The sequence below is a fragment of the Mus musculus genome, chromosome 4 (genome assembly GCF_000001635.26).
Source record: "Mus musculus strain C57BL/6J chromosome 4, GRCm38.p6 C57BL/6J".
NCBI classification, from domain to species: domain Eukaryota; kingdom Metazoa; phylum Chordata; class Mammalia; order Rodentia; family Muridae; genus Mus; species Mus musculus.
In genome coordinates, this window is record NC_000070.6 from 86,495,282 (window position 1) to 86,518,255 (window position 22,974).

The window sequence follows — 22,974 nt, forward strand, 5'->3', positions numbered from 1 at the left end:
CTAAGCCTGAGGTCTCTATCCTGGAAGCTAGCTTAGCATCTGACAAATTCGAGTAATAATTGAATGGGAAACAGAAGAAAGGCACTGCATAGGAGGAAGAACTGCTAAAAGAAAAATACGTTCAGGACTGAGGAAATGGTGGTTGTTAAGAGCACTTGCTGCTCTTGAAGAAAACCCAAATTCAGCTCCCAGTATGCACGTCAGGCAGTTCACAATCGCTTCTCACTCCAGGAGATCTGACCTCCAAGAGTGCCCGCATCCACACAGGCAGGCAGGCAGGCAGACACCTAAGGCATACATGTACTTGGGGGGGGGGGAAGATTTTTACAAGTCACCAGGAAAATAAATGACCCCTGTGCTCCACCTACAGCCTAAATATACAAAAAATTTAGATTCTTGTTTTTGTAGCATCTAAGCACATTTTGTAGATCGTCATTTCTGGGACATTTGAAAGTAGGTTTCATGACCATTACCCAAATTCCCGAAAGTCCTTCTAGTTGGGACACTTATGTCATTGAACAGCTGCCTTGGTCACCTTGCTCTGGTGCCTACTCACAAAAGCCCAGATGGAGCAAACAGTGGGGGATGAGGGGTGTAAAACCAAGAGGGCAAAGGGGGTCTTAATTCAGCAGAACTCTCTAAAGTCTTTCCACTTGAGAGAGAAAAAGAAACAATCCTAGCTTACTCTGACACCTGGGAAAGGGTGTAGTAGAGACTTGATGAAAGTCACAAGAAAATTAATAATAGCTAATTCTGAACACTGGCTCCAAACTAGAGTCAGAACATTAAAACTGAGAAGGGGTATGAAAAATATTCAACCCAATGACTCATACGCAGATAACAATATTGCAGCTCAGAATAATAGACACAACCCAGCTGTGGATACAGTGCAGGTCCTATCATAAGGCACTCCCCCAGCATGCATCTGGCTCAAGCCATCTGTGACTCAGGTTACCCTGCAATGGATGACAGGAGTTAGAATGGTTCCCTTGAATAATGTCATTTACTAGAAATAAAATACAAACCACATATGTCACCTTACATCTGTTGGTCACATTAAAATGGTATAAAGAAACAAGAAAGGCTTTACTTACTCAGCCTTTTCCAAAATCTCTCATTTCAACAAACTACCAGTGTAAAAATTATTGTGCTATTTTATTTTATATTCTTCAAAATCCAACATTTATTGTACATTTACAGTGTATCTCAGTTTAAAGCAATCACATCTCAAGTGCTCAGCAGCCCCGTGCCATAGTCACTTTCATACTGGAAAGCTCAGATCTAGAATCTGAAGGTTCAAAGGAGCTACCAGCACACATAGGTTCTCAGTGCTTACTATAAATGTGGCTGGACACAAATGCTTACAAGTATTTGTGAACCATGCCTGATGGTTCATTCCCACGTTCTCAGTACTTAGAGTCCAAGGCCACCTTCATCTACAAAGCAAGTTCATGGCCAGCCTGACCTACATTAAACCTATCTCAAGAAAAGAAAATTTTGTTTTCTAATTTGCAGTTTGTTTCTTGAGTTCTCTAAAATGCCTTCATGTGGCATAGTCAGAAATACTAAAACACGTGGAAATGAAGTTCTCCCATAGTTTAGCTCAACCTACAGCTTTGAGCTACCATTTGATGAGCCTGTATCACTCCCTACATTTGCTCTTCTCCTGCACCTTCACTTGTACAAAATGCTTCCTTTCAAAGGTACACCCTAGATTCCACCACATCTAAATATGTTAATTGTATGTTTTGTGGAAGAAGGGAGCCACAGCATGTGTGTGGAGATCAATGAACAACTTACAGAGTTTGATCTCTCCTGTGTTGATAGGGGCTTCAGGGATCAAACTCAGGTAGCCAGGCTTTGGCAGCAAGTACCTTTTACCCACAGAACACTCTTCCTAACCCATCTCCCTCCAGCTCTCCTCAGGGTTATTGATGAGCCCACTGGACATGGTCACTGACTCTGAAACTCCTGATCAGGTGCTAAATAGTGCTATGTTCCTCTTTTTTCTTTTTCATTTTTGCCATCTTGACTTCTCATCATCTAACATTTTCTATTTTTCATTGGTATCATAAGTGTACATGTTTTGTGGGTTACAGACTATTTCAGTACATGTATTCAATATACAGTGATCAAATCAAACTAACAGAAATGTCTATCACCTCAAACATTTCTTTGTACTAAGAACATTCATAATCCTCTCTACTAGTTATTGTGAAACATATAATTAAATATAGCTTATAAACGACAATATGACTGGCCCAGCCAAATACCCACAATAGTATAGTAGTGGCACTCTTATCTTGGGGTAACAAGCAGCTGCTCAATTGCTCTTAGGCCTACTACCCATGACTGAAGAAAAACAACCCCAGTTGGTATAGCTGCAATATAACGTCCACACCTGGCTCAGGACACATTGCAAAAGAAGGAACAGAAAGATTATAAGAGCCAGAGGACCAAAATGCCTGCTTCTCGAATGTCTTCTAGGCATGACAAGTGATACTGTGCTCATGAAATCTAAACAGTATGAGAGATTAAACAAGACTTACATAATGACACCACCAGTCAACATACCAATTCAAATAGGGGAAATTTCACAAGGCTCCACCCCTAGATGAAGACCTACAGGCAGTCAGTGGCTGCTGAGAAAAGGAATCGTTGGTCTTCAACATGGACAACCCCTCTGAAAGGGAATCCAATTGCAAATAGTCAGCCTAAACGCATAGACATAAAAACAATATTTAATGGGCTCAGTAGTGGGGGTGGGGGGAATATGTGCCTAAACACATGACAATAATAATTATAAAATGAGATGCCATAAAGTTTAGAGGGAGAAACACAGGAAGAGAAGAGGTGGTGAGAAAAAAGTGGAAATGTAAATGTAATACTCAAAAAATAAAAAATTTGGACAAAATAAAAGTCAGTCATACTTACCTGACTGGACAAGTGCCCTTTCGCCATCCTTTATCTCCTATGATGCTTTGCACAATTATTCTTATGGTTATAACATGGCTGACAAGACTCTAACTTTAACAGGTTTCATGTATGGTACAGTTGTTATGCACCACAGGAAACGGTTTCTCTTTTTCCCAGATAATCTTCATACCATGAGGGAGACATTTCTTTTTTAATCCCAACTTAGCAAACATGGAAGCTGAGGCTTAGAATATGCCATCTTGCTCAAGTTCATGGCTAAAAGGCGATGTAGCCAAAGTGCTCTTAACTACAGCCATATGCCATATGGATTGATAAGGCATACTGTCCCTGGCTTCTCAGGTAACCCAAAAGGAAGTCAGTTTGCAGGCAAATCTTTGCCCTGTCCATCCAAGCTCCCTTCGCTATACTCAGTCTTCCATTGACACAGAAAATATCCCAGCACATACCAACAAGTACATACAAGTCCAAATGCTCTTGAAAACTCTGGGACTTCCTTTACTTTGTAAACAGGAGACTGTCATTAAAGTAATCTCAGCTACAGAAAAGAATACAGACGGCTGGATCATGGAGGACCCTGGAGATCAGCCAGCCTCTCTGCTTCACCGTGCAGATGTAGATGCTGAGACTCAGAGACATTGCGTCCCAGCCTGGGGTCATACAGCTGGCCAGCAACAGCCTCCCTCACAGCCCTGTGTCACCTCCCACGTAAACTGGCTTCCACTTTCTATCCAATTTAGAACTCAAAGTTCAAGCTCTTAAAGGATTTGCAGTCTGTTTTTCCTTTTTCCCAGTAGAAGGAAGCTTGTGAGCTATCACAGCTGCTGGGGGATGAGGGAGGGGGAGGGAGGACCCAACACTTGCTGCTGCAGGAAATGTATTCTCAGTGCGGTGGGGACAAGGATCTCCAAACCTCAAGCCATAACACAGGATAGCTTAGAATGATTCTAGGGTGGCTGAAGAACAGAAGCTGAGATACTAAAGGCAGGATCTCCAGATGAGAATTCAAAGTCTTCTTCTCTTTATAGTTCCAGAAATCCAGGCCCACTGACAAAACCAACACTTCTCAAAAGGTATGTCAATTAATCTAGCAGCAGGACTTCGTAAGTCGATATCTACTGATTCCTTTTATCTTTATGACATACCCAAAGACAAGGATCAAGTGAAATGGTTTTACAGACTCAAAAACAGATACTTTTTACATTTTTATTAGCATATATTAACCATGTATTATAATGTGTGTATATATATATATAATATTTGACTATCTTCACCCCCATTGACCCACTTATCCCCTTTTCACTCCCACTAATCCCATTCCTCAACCCAATTAGTCCCCTTCTATGTCTATTTCTGTGTGTGTGTGTGTGTGTGTATAACACATGAATTTCATAAGGGTTGCTTTATAGGAACAAAACTGAGTGGTTATTTGCCAAAGCATTTTACCAACAGTTACACCACTGAAGAAAGTGTGCCTCTCTTCCCCAGCAACAATTAACTGTCTATAGACCCTCAGGGAAGAGTGGGACCCCAACAGCTTCTCCTCCCTCCACAATAGAACAATGACAGGCCCAGTCTTGTGTTGGTCCTGTGCAGGTATCACTGCTGCAGGATATTTGATCAGATTGTGAACCCCAAGACTGTGAACTGGACAAACCTGTTTCTTGTGGTGGTGTGGTTCAGCCCTAACACATACATTTAACCCAAGAGCTAAACAAAACCAAGAGGCGGAGCAAGCTACCATTCGAACAGGAGTGAACATTTAAAAATCCCAAGAAAGAGAAGGGAGGATCTTGAGTTGAAGGCTACTTAAGACAGCCTGGGGAAGGAAAAGAGGGGTTTTTTTTCCTTCTGGGACCTCGGTGGAGTAGGGAAGTCAGCTGGCTCCTTTCTCTGCCTCTCTGATTTAGCAGGCTTTCATCACAGCATCTGGCTCCCAAGTCTCCATTTGGTAAATCAAATGTTTGGTATTTCATTTGAATATCACAATTGCTCTGAGTGCAAGAGTGCATCCACTGCACCATGCCTGGAAGATGGTGCTCGACTCTACTCTCCTCCAGCCTCCACCTCTTACAGTCTTTCTCCCCCTCTTCCATAGTGTTCCCATAGCTTTAGAGGAGGTGATATAGAGGTCTCATTTATAGCTAAGCATACAACAGAAAAGAAGACAGCTTGTGAACATACATATGCCTCGTGGCGATCTCCAAACAATACTCTACCTATTCCCTCCTCTCACCTTGCCTATAGATTTTTTTTTAAGCATAAAAAATACAAATAACTCTGGCGAATACTCCATCTACATGACAGTGAAGGATCTGGGTTTACAAACTGGAACACTTTAGTGGTGGTTAAACCTTCAGGGGGCCATGTCCTGGGTAACAAAAAAAGCACATCAGAACCCTTGCATATGTTGGGAAACACATAATCTTAAAGATTACCTAGTGAAAAATTTAACAATTTGCAATAGAAGGACAAGTCTTTGATGGAAGAAAGGGACCAGGAGTATAGGACAGGAGTGGCAAGATGTATTAATAGGAGACTGAATATGAGAAAGTTGCCAGAGGATAACTTTTGGGAGTTGGTTCTCTTCTTCAACCACGTGAGTTTTGTAGATTGAACTCATGTCATTAGTACCTGCAGAGAAATCTCAACAGCTCTCAGTAAGCATTTTTTAAAATGTTCAATATCTGGGCTGAAGAGATGGTTCAGCAGGTAAGAGCACTGGCTGCTCTTCCAAAGATCCTGGGCTCAATTCCTAACAACCATCTGTAATGAAAGCTGATTCCCTCTTCTGCTGTACATGAAAACACTCATATACATAGAATAAATAAATAACATAAAAAACCAAAGTATTCAACAGCATTGGCCATCATGGGAAGGCAGATTAACACTACTTGGAGATTTCAACTCAGGCAAAATGGCTAATGTCAAGAAAACAAATGACAGCAAATGTTGGTGAGGAGGTGAAGAAAACAGAACTTTGATCCACTATTGGAGGAAGTATACATTAAAACCACCACTGTCAAAATCTCAATTTTGTTAGACTTGTGACTATCTCAAAATATAAAAATAGAACTACTCTCTAACTCAGCCATACCCCTTATGGCATACCCAAAGGATCTCATATCCTACTACAGAGATACAAACACATCCATGTTCACTGTGGCTCCATTCATACATAGTTAACAATCAGTCCACGTGTCCAGCAATTCATGCATAGATAGTGAAAACGCGGTGCATAGACAGTGAATTTTATTCATCTGCAAAAAAATAAAATAAAATAAATCATGAACCCTGCAGGAAAATGATGGATATGAGAAGCCGTATAGGAAGTGACATAGGCTCAGAAAGGAAACTGTGACACATGATCACTTGCATGTGGATCCTGTCTTCAAACTGAGATGTTTGCTCTAGAGTACCTGTAGAGCTCAGAAAGCTAGAAAGAAATCTAGAAAAGCCACGAGAGGTGGAAAGGAAGAGGTCTGAAGTGGATGATGAGACACAATACATGTGAAATAAAAGTAGAGAGAGGAAACCCCAGGAATTAAGAGTTTAAGCAGGGATGGGGATAGAGGGTTGGCTAAAGGAGATGGTACAGTGTCAAAAAAACCTAAGGATTTACAGAAAAACTAAGGATCTTATTGAAGACCAGTTGTTTATAAGCCAGTTAAAATACTTAAGTTTCTAAAAAGAAGGCATTTAAACAGATATCCTGTGTGGGTAGATAATGCTGGTCCCAGCATACATGGGTTATTAAAAAATACTAGTGCCAGGCATAGGATACCTCCCTATGAGTTATTGGTCAAAGGTGGTTGGGATCTCGCAGGCTCCCAACACAGTACAAACCACTGCCATTGCTCTCGGTAACCTGCTGCCCTCTATAACAAGATGGTAAGACCCTATTGCTGAAGACACACTGTGGTTGCAGAACCTAGAAAAAGCAAAGTACAGCTGACCTGAAAACTTCTCCCTGCTGGGAGGTGTTATATAGTCTGCCAGGGCAGAAAAGACTTCAATAGCCTTACCCAGCAGTACCTACTACAATAGCAACCTGCCAACCAAGATGTGCCCACTGGCGAAATAGTAGCATGACCATTAGGGAAATAACAAGCTGCCTTCTGATTGGATACGAGGCCTCCTCTACAGGAAAGAATTAGTGCTTAGTGGTGTAACCTGATCAAAGCCCATAGCTGCCATAGGGAAGTTTCAAGTCCTAGAAAGAAGCCTACTACTGTTTTACAGGCCATCAAACTGCCTTCTAAATTTTACTTTCATACAAATAGATTTGTGCTGCTCTCAACACTGGTCACAGAAGCTCCATCTTGAAATGCACAGAAACTGATAACTGGTCCATGTGCTGAAAATATGTGACTACTGAGTGCTTAGGCTTAAAAGAGATATCTAAATCACCCCACAACTCTCACCACCTCCACAGAAGAGGGGACAGACAAAAAGAGAGGAAAGAGGATGGAGAGGAAGGCTATGAAATATGTGGCTATATGATGCATGAAATCACTGATACTATGGTTCATGGACAAGATCTGCACAACACTGAATCAATCAACATTCCAGCCTGGATAGAGGAGGGACTCACCAAGGGCCCACCCCTAGCTAAGGAGTTGTTAGCAACTGATAGCTACTGGGAAAGAGAGAGTGGGTCTCTTCAGGGATATGGCTGCTCTTAGGTTGTTCATGTTCCAGTGGATGGTCCTTTACCTATGAAGATGCAGACAGCAATAACTGGACTTGTGCTACTGAAGAAGGAGGAGAAGACGATGGTGATTATTCTGGTGATGCTAGAGAGGGCATACATCACTGTGAGTGGGCTTTGAGGGTTCAAAGTCTCATGTACACCAGTTCTCTCTGTGAGTGCTTGCCATCGAGGGGGTGAGCTCCCGATTCGCTGCTCCAACTGCCACACCTCCCTGACAAGACGGACTCTTATCCCACAGGAATGATAGGCCAAAATAAGCTGTTTTTTTTTTTTCTATAAGGTGACTTAGTCACTTTGCTTTGCCACAACAACTGAAAAGTAACTAATATAGAGGTGCAAACAATACTCCCACTAGCAGAGGCCACCACCTGGCTTGTGCCCAGTTAGTAGTTTCTGAGGTCACACCAGGTTTAAGGACAAAGAACACTGGATTTTTCAGCTATGTCTGTTGAGGGCACCAAATGAAAGGGGAGAGAGAAAAAGAAAAAGAAAAAAGAAATCCTGGCAGAGATGTCCACAGGCTGCTGAACATGAGGACCTGAAGGAATAACAAGTTTGGAAGACATCTGGACTGACAACAGAGCCATAAAACATGGATGAAGTTGCCAAGAAGGAAAAGGATTAAAAACAAAGCTTTATAGAGAATACCATGCTTAAGAACAAGAAAAAGCGTGTTGGAGTCTGTAGCTTAGTTTTTTTAAAAGAGAAGAAAAGACGATGTGAAGTTGGAAGGTGTAGAAGAGCTTGGGGATGAATGTGATCAAAATACATTGTATATATGTAAATTTCACAAAGGATAGATATATTTAAAGATAAAAATATCAAGTGGCAAAAGCAACAAGTAGAGTTCAAGCTCAAAAAAAAAAAAATCACTGATGAGGGCCACAAGAAATGTTGACTAAGCCATGCTCATCACAGGACAGTGGTTTATAAAGGAGTCAGGCCATTCTGCAGGGAGAAAAGCAGATGGGCAGATAGACATCAATGGGGTGAGAGCATGGGGGTGCAAAGCTACCAAGAAAAGGGAGGTGAATGAGGTTAGAGAGAGTCTGAACAGAGAGGAGGCAAGCCAGATAGAAGGAGCTAATCTTCAGTGAGAAAAAAAACAAATCAAATCAATCAAATTGGTAATTACCCCAGGGAGAGAACGGAAGGCTGATGAAGAGGTGCACAGGCACTCTCAAGGATGCTGGCAGTGGCTTGAATCTAGATAGGAACTGAAGTTAGGCACCTGAATTAGTCAAAACCCAACAAACATGCCCGAGGGGGTATGCACTTCAGCGCACAGTTTACTTCAAAGGGGAGAAAAGCAAGCAGCTGTTGTGCTCTAGGTTTTGAAATTAATGCAGAACTACTCAGAGGAAAGATTTACCGATCTCCGTGATTTACCTGCAAATCCATGAAATGATAGATTGGTAGAACGAAGGACAGGGTGAGCAGGAGAGATGCTGTCAATGTTGGGAGCCATTCATTTTCAAATTCTTTTGATTTTTGCTGTATGTTTGCAATTTTTCATAGACCACTGGAGTTTTGAAGTTTTGTTTCTTCAATCCCTGGATTTTGTGATTGTGACTGTGTACGGAACTGTTCCTCTAGCGAAGCATGAGGAGAGATGCAGTGGTGAAGTGACATGATGGGCTGGAATAGATGGATGGACCAAATGTGGTCAGACTCATCACTCACTGCCTATGCTCAAGAGCTGGACTTGGTGGGGGGCTGTCCCCCTGTTCTCTCTGCTTTGCAGATTTAAATTCTTCCAAATTAAGGAAAAAATTAAACCAGATCCCTGAGAGGTTGCGCCTACACAAACAAGAGTGTATCTGCTATAGCAAGTGCTTCCCTCGAGGCCAATGGGGCTTCAGTCCAACCACCTGGGACAAAACAGGCCCTTGATTTAAACTGATGATAAGTGCAGAGCCAAAAGCCAGAGGAAGCCTGTTTCTCACACTCTGAAGGTGCCGTCAGCTGCGCTGGGCTTGTTCCCACATGGTCTGTCAGTGTCCTCCAGCCAAAACGCAGCAAGCCTACATACTTGACTAGAGTTTTAGTCTCTTCCCAAGAACCTCAGGACCTTGTAAAGGCTGGGAAAACCCGACAGCTATGGTAAACACATCTTTTCAAGGCTTTCCTTCAGGCACCGCAAATACACACCCAGGCCTCTTTGACTCCCTATTTGAAAACAAAAGACTCTGCTAGACTTGCCGACTCACCACTATGTATGCCTACCTTGACACCTGAGATGACTCTCATCAGAACATTAGTCCTATAATACTAACAACTGTTGTTTATGGGGCTGGAGAGATGACTCAGTGCTAAGGAGCACTTGCTGTTCTTCCAAAAGATTTGAGTTTGGTATCTAGTACCCATGGAGGAGACCCATAACTACGTATAACTCCAGCTACCAAGGGTCCAGTACCCTCTTCTGGCTTTGGCAGGCACCTGTGCGTGTGTGGCTCATTTTCACACAAACACACACACATACACATAAACAAAAGTAAAAACAAACCTTAAAAAAGATAATGTCCCCCAGACTAGGTTCATACTAAATGGAAAGGTATCTTGCTTACTATTAAATAACCAGCTAAGCCGATAGCTGGAGCACACAAATATTAGTATTTGGGAACGACAATTTGTAAAACATCCACAGTTTCTACAGCTTTGCTATGCCACTTTGTCTCATTCTTTGTGCAGTTCTAAGATCTGAGTGGGCATCAAAGCTTAACAAGTACATGTACATACACTACCACAGCCATCAACACCCCAGCTAAGGAGGCCAGGCCAAGTGTGTTAATGTCATAATCAGTATTATAGAACAATCACCAACAAAACTAGAATTAATGAATGAGTCTGGCTGACTCTTAATGCCCTTTCACCCTGCCCAGTGTCATTCTGAGGAATGTTCAAGGGCATTTTTCAGAATATGATGCCCTTCTGCATGAACATTAACCAGAGCTGGGGATATGTGGTCTCTGCCTAAGTTACCAATGAATGGAACCTGATGATTGGGGACTTACTTGGAAAGCAGGGAGAGCAAACAGTTGAATAAATGCCACCATCCATAAAACCCCAGATGTTTGGCTTGCTGTGTCAACATGTTAAATGTCTCATATAATTAATTCAGGTAAAAAGATAACCGTTGTGCTAAACACCACATTAATCTCTGGCAACCACTCTGCATGAATTTTCTTGATAATTTCTCCCACCCCATGGGCCCTTTTCCTCATCTTGATTAAAGAACAAAGCACCGTACTTCTGGAGCTCTCTGGGGCTACACAGGGACTGGCTAGGATCACCCAGCACTGTCAGCATGGAGGTCGGATGACCCCAAACAGGAGTTCATGAGATCTCTCCTCCTTCTCTGGTTCCTGAGTCTAGGGAGATAACTGAACGTTCTGGGTGACTTTATAAATAAGGACTGGCCGGAATCTGTCTTCACTATTGGTGCTGTCCCCAACAGACGAGCATCTAAGCTCGGTGGAGACACAACCATCCATTTCTGCTTGTAGTTTCAAAGCTGAACCAACAGCAACTTGAGTAGAGCCCAAAAGTCCTGAAAGTGCCATTTCATGGGCAGCTGCCACCATCTTCTCCTGAAAAGAGTCTAGGGGTCTGTGCATACCCCTATCTCAGGGTCTGTACATCCCTCTCTGGGGTACCATCATGACTATGAAACCCTATATAGTCACTGAAAGGCCTAGGAATCTGTGAGTGCCTTCAAAGTTACTGATCGTGGTGCTAGAGAGATGGCCCAGCTGTTGAGAACGTTGCTGCTCTTACACAGGAAGAGTGGCTTAGGTTTCCAGCTCTCTACCATATGTTACTGGCCGTTACAGGATGTCCAGTGCCCTGTTCTGGCTTCCTTGGACATCAGGAACACCTGCAGTATACTTGTATACATGCAGGTAAAACATAAAGTAAAAATAAATCTAAGTTATTGATTTCAAACAGTTTAGCAGACATTCCATTGTATCTATTGACTTATGGATATGCCCAATGGTGGTACCTTCATGACCACCATGTCAGATTTCATATTCTCAATGTCTTTCCCTCTCTAAACATGGGCTCTGTCTCATATGTAGGCAACAGAGAGAAATGGCTTTCTCCACACACCCCTAGCCCAGTCTGATCATCCATAGCTCTTCTACACAGCAAATGCCTTTTCTCTGACCAGCCACAAGAGAAGAGAAGAGAAGAGAAGAGAAGAGAAGAGAAGAGAAGAGAAGAGAAGAGAAGAGAAGAGAAGAGAAGAGAAGAGAAGAGAAGAGAAGAGAGAGAAGAGGAGTACCTGCCTAGCAGCAAGTGACAAACTCAGGCAGGCAAACAGAAAGTTTCCAATCAATCAGCCAACAGCTAACTCCAACAGTGCAGATTTCTATAGTGCTCATGAGCCAATGGTTACTATCATTAACTTAACAGTCCCCAGACCCCAGTGCTGTTTGCTTCACTTCTTGAAACCTTCACAGTATCTATGGATGGCCAGATTTCCAAAGCTGTTGTAGCTGCCATCAACAAGTTCTTAGCATCATATTCCTCTCTACCTCTGTAAAGAGTTTCAAAAATTGAGCCAAATCTCCCATAACATCATTAAACTCAAAGAAAAATAATTTAACAATGAATGGAATGATTTTAGGAAAATAGTCTTATTTCACTAAATTTATTCCTTTGAGTAAAATAAATACTTTTAAAGAAGCATTTGATTCTTAGGGATTAAAGTCACTGTTATAAGACACCCCTTACCATCACCCCACAAAAAGTAAGAGACTAGACTTCAAGTTTAATTATTACCACAGCTGAACAGATGGAATGAAATTAGTTCCCTGTGCTATGAAGTCATAATTCAGTATGTCAAAATAGTCTCTGATTTTATTAAAGATTTTTTTCTTCTGTCTCTCCCAAATATTTTGCCTAAAGGAAATCTTTGTAAGTCACTCCCTCCCAATTGTACCTTCTCAAAATATTACCTCTGAAAATAAATGTTTACCAGGGATATAAGCTCCACTCATTCATTAGAAGACAGCATTATAAAATATAAAGGCAACATACTTTCTTATCTACAGATATCCTGCTTTTGCTAACTGACCAATCACCAAAAGAAAGAACCAGGCTGGGCTTTGTTTAATGTCCACACAGGATTTTGGCCTAAGGAAATGTGTGTGTGTGTGTGTGTGTGTGTGTGTGTGTGTGTGTGTGTGTGTGTACATGTATATGTATGTGTATGTGTATATGTATTATACATATATATTAGTTTTAGCTAAAATGGGAACTTGACAAACCCTTCAGGTTTCTAAAATAACACAAAGGATTTAAAGAGTATGTCTTACTAGATCCCCCAGATGTTGGCAAAGTCCTAGAGAATAAAGAGGCATTGGGAGAGAACAGGATGTTTGTGGCACTTATGATTTCTGGTAGAATATATACCTTTTTTCTGAAAAGATTCACAAAAGTAAAATCCTCAGCTATCTATGATGTTTAGAGTTAATCCTCTTTTCTTTACCTCAAATCATTGAAGAGGCAAACACCACCTACTTCTATTAGACCTGCTGGAAACTTCTCAGGAGCTCTTTGCCCTTTGTTCATAAATATAGGTTATACACCAATGAGTTTGTTCACTTTCAAGAACAACATCATAAATAATTGACAGCTACTGAGCACTGCTTGTGTACCTGGCACAGTCCTTCGTTGTTCATCTGTATGAACCTAATCACTACATTAAAATCTGCTTAGACTAAAAGGCTCAAAATCTGAAGCTGGGAATCTCTATGAAGGACTGTCATAGAACCAGGTCTGCTGTAGGGACGCAAAAGGACATCCATTGCCAACTTTAGATGCCCCAGTACAGGGGAACGCCAGGGCCAAAAAGGGGGAGTGGGTGGGTAGGGGATGGGGGGGTGGGGATGGGGGACCTTTGGGATAGCATTGAAAATGTAAACGAGGAAAATACCTAATAAAAAAATTTTTTAAAAAAGGACATCCATGATGATGTGAACTTGGAATATTTCCACTGAGCCTGTAAGCAACCCCTAGTCAGAGTCCCCCAGATTCTACAGAACCCCATCATTTGGCCCATACTCTGTCCTTGTTTTTCCCCTTACCCACCCTACCCCCTTATCTCGTCTGCATGCCCTGGCTACACTATGACTTAACTCTTCCAGGATCTATACCACAAACATTTCCAACACAGACTGTACACCAGGCAATGCCCCCTTTAAAAAAAAAGAAAAAGAAAAAGAAAAAGAAGATTAGCATGGCCCCTGTGCAAGGATGACATACAAATTCGTGAAGTGTTACATATTTTTAAAAATAAATAAATAAATTTTAAAACAGGCAAGAGAAATGTGAGTGAGAAGTAATTGAAATGATTACCCAACAAAATCTATTCTACATGACACTAACCATTATTTGACACTTATTTGATCAACATCATACATGTAGCTGTCATGGTAAGGGCTAGGGAAAAGTCATGGGATGATGACTACTTTTAAGTTTGCATGAAACAGTATACTGTTATAGAGAACCCAGCCATTCTAAAGCACTGGCCTCTTGCTGTGCATTCTGCATGGTCTCCATAAAGCTGCACATTACTGTAACTGTTTTTACTATTGCACTGTAATTGTTGAAAATGGATACTGTAGAACACCAAGCCAACTGAAACTAAGAAGACACATAGAGGAACAGAAACTATCTTCTCAGGGGCACTCTCTTTGTATTAGTACACACACACACACACACACACACACACACACATCGTCATCATCATCAATATCACACAAAATGAAGCAGTTAGAAGGTCAAGCTGTGCTTTGCTCTTTCAGTCTCTTGTTAAAGGCTCCCTCAGATGCCTTGTACAATATATATAAGAAGCCAAGCTACATCACCTGCCAACTATCTCTAGATCAGAGTTCCATTCAGCCCATATGACAGATTAACACACCTGTTCATAGACTCCAACGTGAACTTTCAAAACTATTTGATTTTGAAAAAGAGAGAGAGAGAGAGAGACTCCAAATACAATGAATATTTTGGGCTAACCTATAGTATATATCTTTACATTTTATAATCTCTATATAACATTCCATAGATTGAATAATGGAAACTAATTGCACAAGTTTGTTCACTCATTCATTCATTCCTTCGTACAACATCTAAGATGTTCCTATTATGGGCCATGTACTGTGTTGGGTCCTACAACCGGAAAAAAAAAATAATAACCACTCCTGTAGGGAGTAGAGACATAGCTCAGTTGGTAAAGTGCTTACTATTTAAAACTGGTATGGTGATGGACAACTGTAATCCCAGCACTCAGAAGATGGGGTGAAGAGGATCAGCTGTTTAAGGTTATATTCAGCTACACAGAAAATTCAAAGCCAGCCTAGATTGTATGAGACCTTGTCTCAGAAAAATAAAATAAAGTAAAAGTATTTATCACTACTTCCCATCTCCCCTTCTTGACCCTGGTACCCAATATTCAAAAGATCTTAGCAGTTGTGTGCCTCAATTGTCAATAGAGTAAGCAGTTAGTGGTTGAAGGTACACTGTTGGAAGACAGAAAAGGCATGTCAGGCCTGTCTATATCAAACTAATAAGTAAATATATGAAAAATAAAAGAATCCGTATTTCTCACTCTAATAAGGTATTTCTACACATACTCTGATAAAGAAGTAGTAACAAAAATAATTATTTTCCATATAACTAATATATGTGCATATATGTGCAGGTATATTTATGAATATGGCATAGTGTAGAATGAAAGTAAACTCCAAAAATCTCATGTGTTGCAGTCATGGTGCCAGCTGGTAGATCTAATTACTGACAGTTCAATTTATTTAATCATAATTTGACAGTATTATTGGGAGGTGGTAAAAAATAGGATGTAGGACCTAGTCAGAGGACATGACTTTGAAAGTTAGACTTGTCTCCAGAGGCTTCCCCCAACCCTCTCTTTCTCTGTGGTGTGTGTGTGTGTGTGTGTGTGTGTGTGTGTGTGTGTGTGTGTGTACCCCATATGCCATGAGGTAATCAGTCATCTCTGCCATGTTTCCACCACTATAAAGTTCTGCCTTGCCTCATGCCCAAAGCAATGGAACCAGTCACCCATCATTTCAAACAAAAAAGAAACTCTTTCTGGTCTGGGCCAGTGCCCTGAGCAGACCTTGGGCACAACCAGTCCCACAACACCCAGAGGAAGCTCCACTCCCAGGTGTTCTAACATGCCCAGGATCACGGGATCACTGGATCACAGGATCACAGGATCACAGGAGCTTGGTCACACCAGGATCTCAGGATCAGAGAGAGGCAGCTTGACTCCCAGGAGCTCTGACACACACAGGATCTCAGGATCACAGAATCACAGAATCACAGGATCCCTGAGACAGCTGAACTCTGAAGAGTTCTGACACAACCAGGATCACAGGAAGGACAGTCTCTAGTCAGATAAAGCAAGGGCAAGTAGCACTAGAGATAATCAGATGGCGGGAGGCAAGCATAAGAACATAAGCAACAGAAACCAAAGCTACTTGGCATCATCAGAACCAAACTCTCCCACCATAACAAGTCCTGGATATACATACCATCACACTGGAAAAGCAAGATTCAGATCTAAAATCACTTCTCACAATAATGATAGAGAACTTTAAGAAGAATATAACGCCCTTAAAGAAATGCTGGAGAACACAGGTAAACAGCTAGAAGTCCTTAAATGAGGAAACAAAAATCCCAGAATGCCAGGGCCAAAAAGGAGAAGTGGGTGGGTAGGGGACTGGGGGGGTCGGTATGGGGGACCTTTGGGATAGCATTGAAAATGTAAATGAGGAAAATACCTAATTAAAAAATGAATAAATAAATAAATAAATAAATAAATAAAAAGAATTACAGGAAAACACAATCAAACAGGTGAAGGAAACAAAGTCATCTGTCTCAGTCAGGGTTTCTATTCCTGCACAAACATCATGACCAGGAAACAAGTTGGGGAGAAAAGGGTTTATTCAGCTTACACTTCCATACTGCTGTTCATCACCAAAGGAAGTCAGGACTGGAACTCAAGCAGTGCAGGAAGCAGGAGCTGATGCAGAGGCCATGGAGGGATGTTCTTTACGGGCTTGCTTCCCCTGGCTTGCTCAGCCTGCTCTCTTATAGAACCTAAGACTACCAGCCCAGAGATGGCACCACCCACAAGGGGACCTCCCACCTTGATCACTAATTGAGAAAATGCCTTACAGCTGAGTCTCATGGAGGCATTTCCCCAACTGAAGCTCCTTTCTCTGTGATAACTCCAGCCTGTGTCAAGTTGACACACAAAACCAGCCAGTACACCATCCACGATCTAAAAATGGAAATAGAAACAATAAAGAAATCACAAAGGAAGGCAACTCTGGAGGTAGAAAACCTAGGAAAGAGATCAGGAGTCATACATGCAAGCATCACCAACAGAATATAGGAGATAAAAGAGAGAATCTTGGAGGCAGAAGACACTATAGAAAACATTGACACAGCAGTCAAAGAAAGTGCAAAATGCAAGAAGCTCCTAACCCAAAACATTCAGGAAATCCAGGACACAATGAGAAGACCAAACCTAAGGATAATAGGTATAGAAGAGAGTGAAGATTCCCAACTTAAAGGGCCAGTAAATATCTTCAACAAAACTATAGAAGAAAACTTCCCTAACCTAAAGAAAGAAATGCCCATGTGCTACGCTCTCCGGTCAAGTCAACTGGACAAGCTGAAAGGCTTAAATGTCACTCATGAGGCAAAAGAGTTTCAAGGAAGCTCTCCTCCTGGAGTCTAGTGTTCTCTACCCATACATTAATTTTTCATTCCCAAGTTCCATTACCTCGCTAGTCTAGAGTATGGATCCACGTGCTCTCTTTCAGTATTTTTCTATTATAAGTGCTCTGACATGGCTAAAGCCTTCCGCCAGTGTTCCAACAGTCCAAGGGCGTTCTTGACCAAGATCAAGGGTTTAGAATTCAGCAAGATTGTAAAAGCTAAGTCACTCCCTTACACAGGAATTTACCATCACTAAGGAAGAAGGAAGTTTCAGACCAAAGGAGAAACCAGAATAGATACTATAGCAGAGTTACACCCATACACACATATTTACAATGGCCTAAGGGGAAGGTGGACTATACAAGAGACTAAAATAGGAACTATGGCAAGGACGCGAAGCCCTTGATCCTGGCTTCTAAGATTAGTGAATTTTAGGTGGAGCCCTTGTTGATCGCAGCTGTTATCAATGTATTCTATCCTGGGTGGTTCCCGTTAGACCTTTTGTGTTTGCATTCCTCTGTTTTATGTAAGATTCCGGTTACCTCAATTGTACCTTGCGAATATGTCACCCAACTTCCTTATTGTCCTCTGCATAAAAAGTCTGATTCTCGAGTTGTAAAATTACACTCAGATTCCACACGAACTCTCCTGTGTGTGTGTCTGTTTGTCGCTCATCCACGCTTTGCCCACCCGCGTCGAGAGACCCCGTTCCACGCAGACACAGGAACCTAGAAGGTCTGCGGCACCCATGAACATACAAGAAGCTTACAGAACTCCAAATAGACTGAACAGAAAAGAAATTCCTCCCATCACATAATAATCAAAACACCAAATGCACTAAACAAAGAAAGAATATTAAAAGCAGTAAGGGGAAAAGGTCAAGTAACTTATAAAGGCAGACCCATCAGAATTACACCAGACTTCTCAACAGAGACTATGAAAGCTAGAAGATCCTGGGCAGATGTCATACAGACCCTACGAGAACACAAATGACAGCCCAGGCTACTATACCAGCAAAACTCTCAATTACCATAGACAGAGAAAACAAGATATTCCAGGACAAAACCAAATTTGTGATGGAAAACACCAGCACAAAGAGGGAAACTACACCCCCCAAAAAAGCAAGAAAGTAATCTTTCAACAAACCCAAAGAAGATAGCCACACAAACATAATTCTACCTCTACCAACAAAAATAACAGGAAGTAACAATTACTTTTCCTTAATATCTCTTAACATCAATGGACTCAATTTCCCAATAAAAAGACATAGACTAACAGACTGGATATGTAAACAGGACCCAGGATTTGCTGCATACAGGACAGATACCACCTCAGAGTAAAAAGTTGGAAAACAATTTTCCAAGCAAATGGTCCCAAGAAACAAGCTGGAGTTATCGAATAAAATCAACTTTCAACTGAAAGTTATCAAAAAAGATAGGGAAGGACACGTCATATTGGTCAAAGGAAAAATCTACCAAGATGAACTCTCAATTCTGAACATCTATGCTCCAAATGCAAGGGCACCCACATTCATAAAAGAAACTTTAGTAAAGCTCAAAGCACACATTGCACCTCACACAATAATAGTGGGAGTCTTCAACACCCCACTCTCATCAATGGACAGATCATGGAAACAGAAACTAAACAGAGACACAGTGAAACTAACATAAGTTATGAACCAAATTGATCTAACAGATATGTATAGAACATTTCACCCTAAAGCAAAAGAATATGCCTTCCTTTCAGCACCTCATGGCACTTTCTCTAAAACTGACTGTGCTTGAAATTATCATTTTCTTTATGTTTAACTTCAAAGAGTTTTTGCTATTTTGAAAGTTTTAAAATATACTTACTGATGTAGAAACACTGATAATCTTTTTTTAAGTAAACTGATTGTTAGACAATGTACACATATATATAATGCATTTTAAATACTATGTCAGTTGGTATCATATAAGGGCTTTTGAATATGTTCCTTAATGATTCATTTTTAATACTTTATGCTCTTTTACTATGCTTAATTCCCAAAGAATATTTTGTATGTTTTGAAACAATTTAGTATTCAATATTAGATATAGGATCCTCAGTTATGGATAGTATTAGATATTCATTAATGACTTTTTAGGGTATGAAAGCATATGATTATAAAAGTTGAACAAAATTTTTATGTATTTGATTCTCAAAATACTCAATATTATTAATATGTTTGATATATAAAATGAATTTAAATAATAAAAAAGTTTAAGGAAAACAAAAACAAAAAACCACACTTTTTTTCAGTTTGATGTTTGGAGGTTAAAATATAGAGAAGTAATGAACCTGACAAGTAAACATTGGTTTGGTTTCTAAATATCACCCTTCTCTTATAGGAATCAAAGATGCTAGAAGAGTCATAAATCTTAGGATTAAGGCAGTGAACATGCGAGATGAACCTTGGGATAACTTATGTAAGAAAGTCAAACAGCAATGGCTTGTGTTGTAAGATAGAGAACCGACAAATGGGACCTCAAAAAGATGGGGCTCAGAGCTGAACAAAGAATTCTCACCCGAGGAATACTGAAAGGCTGAGAAACACCTGAAAAAATGTTCAGCATCCTTAATCATCAGAGAAATGCAAATCAAAACAACCCTGAGATTCCACCTCACACCAGTCAGAATGGCTAAGATCAAAAATTCAGGTGACAGCAGATGCTGGCTAGGATGTGGAGAAAGAGGAACACTCCTCCATTGTTGGTGGGATTGCAAGCTTGTACAACTACTCTGGAAATCAGTCTGGTGGTTCCTCAGAAAATTGGACATAGTACTACCGGAGGATCCAGCAATACCTCTCCTGGGCATATATCCAGAAGATGTCCCAACCAGTAAGAAGGACACATGCTCCACTATGTTCATAGCAGCCTTATTTATAATAGCCAGAAGCTGGAAAGAACCCAGATGCCCCTCAACAGAGGAATGGATACAAAAAATGTGGTACATTTATACAATGGAGTACTACTCAGCTATTAAAAAGAATGAATTCATGAAATTCCTAGGCAAATGGATGGACCTGGAGAGCATCATCCTGAGTGAGGTAACCCAATCACAAAAGAACTCAAATGAAATGTACTCACTGATAAGTGGATATTAACCCAGAAACTTAGTATAGCAAGATATAAGGTACAATATGCAAAACATATGAAACTGAAGAAGAACGAAGACCAAAGTGTGGACACTTTGCTCCTTCTTAGAATTGGAAACAATCACCCATGGAAAGAGTTACAGAGACAAAGTTTGGAGCTGAGACAAAAGGATGGACCATCTAGAGACTGCCATATCCAGGGATCCATCCCATAATTAGCCTCCAAACGATGACACCATTGCATACACTAGCAAGCCTTTGTTGCAAGGACCGTGATATAGCTGTCCCTTGTGAGACTAGGCCGGGGCCTAGCAAACACAGAAGTGGATGCTCACAGTCAACTATTGGATGGATCACAGGGCCCCCAATGAAGGAGCTAGAGAAAGGATCCAAGGAGCTAAAGAGATCTGCAACCCTATCGGAGGAACAACATTATGAACTAACCAGTACCCCAGAGCTCTTGACTCTAGCTGCATATGTATCAAAAGATGGCCTAGTCGGCCATCACTGGAAAGAGAGGCCCATTGGTCAGGCAACTTTATATGCCCCAGTACAGGGGAACGCCAGGGCCAAAAATGGGAATGGGTGGGTAGGGGAGTGGGGGGGGGACTTTTGGGATAGCATTGGAAATGTAATTGAAGAAAATACGTAATAAAAAAAATTGCAAAGCTTCTGCAAGGCAAAAGACACCGTCAATAAGACAAAAAGGCCACCAACAGACTGGAAAAGGATCTTTACCTATCCTAAATCAGACAGGGGACTAATATCCAATATATATAAAGAACTCAAAAAGGTGGACTCCAGAAAATCAAATAACTCCATTAAAAAATGGGGCTCAGAGCTAAACAAAGAATTCTCACCTGAGGAATACCGAATGGCTGAGAAGCACCTGAAAAAATGTTCAACATCCTTAATCATCAGAGAAATGCAAATCAAAACAACCCTGAGATTCCACCTCACACCAGTCAGAATGGCTAAGATCAAAAATTCAGGTGACAGCAGATGCTGGCTAGGATGTGGAGAAAGAGGAACACTCCTCCATTGTTGGTGGGATTGCAAGCTTGTACAACCACTCTGGAAATCAGTCTGGTGGTTCCTCAGAAAATTGGACATAGTACTACCAGAGGATCCCAGGGCATATATCCAGAAGATGTCCTAACCGGTAAGAAGGACACATGCTCCACTATGTTCATAGCAGCCTTATTTATAATAGCCAGAAGCTGGAAAGAACCCAGATGCCCCTCAACAGAAGAATGGATACAGAAAATGTGGTACATTTACACAATGGAGTACTATTCAGCTATTAAAAAGAATAAATTTATGAAATTTCTAGGCAAATGGATGGACCTGGAGGGCATCATCTTGAGTGAGGTAACCCAATCACAAAAGAACTCACATGATATATACTCACTGATAAGTGGATATTAGCCCAGAAACTTAGAATACCCAAGATATAAGATACAATTTGCTAAATGCATGAAACTCAAGAAGAACGAAGACCAAATTGTGGATACTTTGCTCCTTCTTAGAATTGGGAACAAAACACCCATGGAAGGAGTTACAGAGACACAGTTTGGAGCTGAGAAGAAAGGATGGACCATCTAGAGACTGCCATATCCGGGATCCATCCCATAATCAGCCTCCAAACGCTGACACCATTGCATACACTAGCAAGATTTTGCTGAAAGGACCCTGATATAGCTGTCTCTTGTGAGACTATGCCAGGGTCTAGCAAACACAGAAGTGGATGCTCACAGTCAACTATTGGATGGATCACAGGGCCCCCAATGGAGGAGCTAGAGAAAGTAACCAAGGAGCTAAAGTGATCTGCAACCCTATAGGTGGAACAACAATATGAACTACCCAGTACCCCCCAGAGCTCGTGTTTCTAGCTGCATATGTATCAGAAGATGGCCTAGTTGGCCATCAGTGGAAAGAGAGGCCCATTGGTCTTGCAAACTTTATCTGCCTCAGTACAGGGGAACGCCAGGGCCAAGAAGTGGGAGTGGGTGGGTGGGGGAGTGGGTAGGGGAGCAGGTGGGGGACTTTGGGAATAGCACTGGAAATGTAAATGAAATAAATACCTAATAAAAAAAAAACAAAATAAAAAATTTTAAAAAAAGAAAGTCAAAAACCGCCCAATGAATGATGAACATATGGGAGGAGCTTGGACAGAGAAAAGGGTTAACATTAAAGTGAATAATGATGACAACAAGACGGAACAAAACTGTCCCAAGTGTCCACACATAAATAAATATACACATCCCTAAATGAAAGGAAAGGGGCTTTCTTATAACAAAATGCCAACCATTAAGTGTAAAAGAAATGACAGGAATAGATTGCCACTGATGTTAGACTCATGTGACCATGGATAAGTACTTAAGCTAACAGTAAAACATGTTAATAGAATAGTGAAGAAGTCTCCACAGTAATCAAATATGAGCGG

General features: G+C 41.1%; 1 protein-coding gene and 1 non-coding gene across 3 annotated transcripts in view; one reads left to right on the forward strand and one right to left on the reverse strand.

The window, feature by feature from the left end:
- Positions 1–22,974, reverse strand: part of Saxo1 (stabilizer of axonemal microtubules 1) — a 113,879-nt gene that overhangs the window by 50,857 nt on the left and 40,048 nt on the right. Inside the window, exon 1 of one of the 2 annotated variants that reach the window (XM_017320434.1) lies at positions 9,038–9,056. The exons of the other annotated variant lie outside the window; for it this stretch is intronic. The gene's annotated coding sequence lies outside the window, so the exon portion shown is untranslated. Of the gene's footprint in view, positions 1–9,037; positions 9,057–22,974 lie in introns of those variants that run through there. 2 annotated transcript variants of the gene reach the window in all.
- Gm26017 lies at positions 13,843–13,944 on the forward strand. The gene has a single exon (XR_003955441.1). It is a non-coding gene; the product is annotated as a U6 spliceosomal RNA (small nuclear RNA).